Source organism: Triticum aestivum, chromosome 3B (genome assembly GCF_018294505.1).
Source record: "Triticum aestivum cultivar Chinese Spring chromosome 3B, IWGSC CS RefSeq v2.1, whole genome shotgun sequence".
Lineage (NCBI taxonomy): Eukaryota > Viridiplantae > Streptophyta > Magnoliopsida > Poales > Poaceae > Triticum > Triticum aestivum.
In genome coordinates, this window is record NC_057801.1 from 672160121 (window position 1) to 672163573 (window position 3453).

Below are 3453 nucleotides of genomic sequence, written 5' to 3' on the forward strand. Positions count from 1 at the left end.
TGGCGGCGAGCTCAACGTGCTTCTGAACAATGCCGTCCAAGGTTACCCTGCGGTCCAAGATGGCCAACGTCCTATCGTCCTCCTCTTGCATGTAGTAGTCCTTGTGGATGATTTGTGCATAGACGTGGGTGATTATGTCGATGGTGTCTTGCCACGCCAGGCGCTGCGCGGCGAGCGCGACCTTGAGGTGGACATTCTCCGATGCAACGGCGGGCAGTCGCAAGGCCACCAGTGCGTTGAAGAGGCTGTCACCAGAGTGGCCATTGAGGGTGGTGGGCATCACAGTGCCTGGGCGCGTCGGCTGGAGGCGTACATAAAAGTCGTCTGCGAGCTTCTTGACGACGGTGAACTTGTCAAGGAAACCAACAAGGACCTCATCAAACAAGGAGACGAAGCTGTCGTCCAAGCGGCCCCTCGCCCTGGCGGCCTCAAGCAATACGTGGAGACGTTCCTCGGTGCTGGACCGCAGGCCGGCGGTGTGGACCATCTGGCACAGTCGGCTCATGCTCGCGCTCATCGCCTCCATGGGTCTAGCTTAGCTTCTAGTCAACTGATCTTGTGATTCGAGTGATCACTCTTGCCCTTTGTTAGCATGCGTAGGTGCGTAGGATCTCATACTACTCCTCGGCGCTCTACTGCACCTGCCTTTGGCTGTATGATAGGTGGGCCAGCCACCCGTTGGGCCCATGTGTCATTCACCCAAAGGCAGTTGCAGTAAGTCAATTAAGTTGCGTCCCCCTCCGTGTCGGTGCAGTATAGTCATCTCACGGGACCTCTAGTTGGGGCCAAACGAGAGAAGTTTGATGATTACTGGTTTATTGGTCCCCTTTGCATTTTGCGCCAAGTTTTGTCCTTTGATTTAACTAATAAAATGTTAATTCATGTAAACAAAAATGTTGTGTAAGTCACCTTACAAAAACCAAATAATCCCAAAACACTTAGGCACGGTACATTAACTCCCTCCTCGTTTCTTATTTCGTGAGATATCAACCAATGAGAGATGTGGGCCGTGCATGCTTTCAATGACTTGAGACTACCAAACATGACATGCACTGTTTACTTCATTGCATGTAATCCTATTAATTAGCAAAAAGACATTAAGTTCTCTCGCCGATAGGAATAAAACAATACACCATGTATTTATTTACAGAGGGAGTAGTACATTTTTTGTGACATGCATTACTAGATATTGCTAGTCAAATACTAAAATCCAGATGGACGTGGTAGCACTCCTAAATCCAGACGGTGGTGCTACTAGTACTAGTAGTAGTACTACCAATGTAGTACTAGCACTGTACTACCCGTTGGTCAAATTATTATGTGCTGCTCCTCACAGTGAAGTGACAAGACCCTGCGCCGGAGATGACACCTGAGTATAGGCGCCGTGTTCGGCATACCATAGTCAGCCTCACTGTCTGCAATCGCTATCATCATGGCTGTAGAGCTAGCCTTCATACAACTAACCCTGTTTGACATAATTTCCCATGCGTAGATTCCCGTGCATTGCACGGAACACCAAGATTGGGGGTGGACGGTGCCGGCAGCGGCCATCGCGCCAGATTTTTCCATGGCCTTCTAGATGTGGTGGGGAGGAGATAAGGCTGATTGTGAGAGACACAGAGTTGTTTGTAAATAGGGAACACGTGTGGGCATCTTTTTGCAAAAATGGAGAAGTTTGGTTTGTATGCGTCAGATCTAGATCCGACAGCTATTGGTGAAAGATGGGAGGCACAGCATCTTCACCAACTCAGGACCTATTTGATTCGCAGGATTTTGAAAACACAGGAATAGGACACGGCAATATTACAAGTTTCAAACTGATACTAAAAATGTGAGGAGTACTGATGCACCTACGAAGAGGGAATTACTAGGAAGTTTACGTAAGAACTTTCGTTACTTTAGGTGGATGCAACATTAACGTACAAACTAAAATCCACCGCCCTGACAAGTCACTAATGGGCAAATAAGTTTTCGAGTCTCTGGCCACTTGATGTTTCAAAAACAAATTCAGCTTCTGCGGAGACTTTGTCATTTAGGCTTAGAAACTTGCGGTGATCAACACGCCATTCATTGTTGCGCCAGAGAACGCCAAACCTCATTACCTTGAGCAAACTTGCCTCCAGAACAAAGAACCTAGCCAATTTAATATCAGATGTGCTGCTTTGATAGTCGATCAAATCATTTTCTGGAAGATGGAGATCAAGGCATTCGATGAGATTGTTATAGTGCAGCACATTTTTCACTTTCGGGTCTTTTTTAATCTACAGAAGAAGAGAACATATTAGAGCAGCTGGTTGTATAAGATTGTCCTGTCATCAAGAGGTACCAATATCATTCGCTCATATGATAGGGTTGGCTGGCTAGTGATATTTTTTCACTCTCTCTCTCTCACTCTCTCTTTCTGTTTCCTCTCATTTAACTAGGAGCACGTGAAGAGCTTGGGCATTTTTTGCCTTCCACTATGTGGCCAATGCCATATTTCGCAAAAGTATGCCACATAATATGTTGGAAATATCCCTTAGAGGCAATAATAAAATGGTTATTATTATATTTTTGTGTTCATGGTAATTGTCTGTTATTCATGCTATAATTGTGTTATCCGGAAATCGTAATACACATGTGAATACATAGACCACAATATGTCCCTAGTGAGCCTCTAGTTGACTAGCTCGTTGATCAACAGATAGTCATGGTTTACTAACTATGGACATTGGATGTCATTGATAACGGGATCACATCATTAGGAGAATGATGTGATGGACAAGACCCAATCCTAAGCATAGCACAAAGATCGTGTAGTTCGTTTTGCTAGAGCTTTTCCAAATGTCAAGTATCATTTCCTTAGACCATGAGATTGTGCAACTCTCAGATACCGTAGGAGAGATTTGGGTGTGCCAAACGTCGCAACGTAACTGGGTGACTATAAAGGTGCACTACGGGTATCTCCGAAAGTGTCTGTTGGGTGACTATAAAGGTGTACGACGGAGAAGTATCTCTGGTCCCACTCGGTAATGCATCATCATAATGAGCTCAATATGACCAAGTGTCTAGTCACGAGATCATGCATTAAGGTACGAGTAAAGTGACTTGCCGGTAACGAGATTAACGAGGTATTGGGATACCGACGATTGAATCTCGGGCAAGTAACGTACCATTGACAAAGGGAATTGTATACGGGGTTGCTTGAATCCTCAACATCGTGGTTCATCCGATGAGATCATCGAGGAGCATGTGGGAGCGAACATGGGTATCCAGATCCCGCTGTTGGTTATTGACCGGAGCGGCGTCTCGGTCATGTCTGGATGTCTCCCGAACCCATAGGGTCTACACACTTAAGGTTCGGTGACGTTAGGGTTGTAGAGATATGAGTATGTAGTAAACCGAAAGTTGTTCGGAGTCTCGGATGAGATCCCGGACGTCATGAGGAGTTCCGAATGGTCCGGAGGTAAAGAA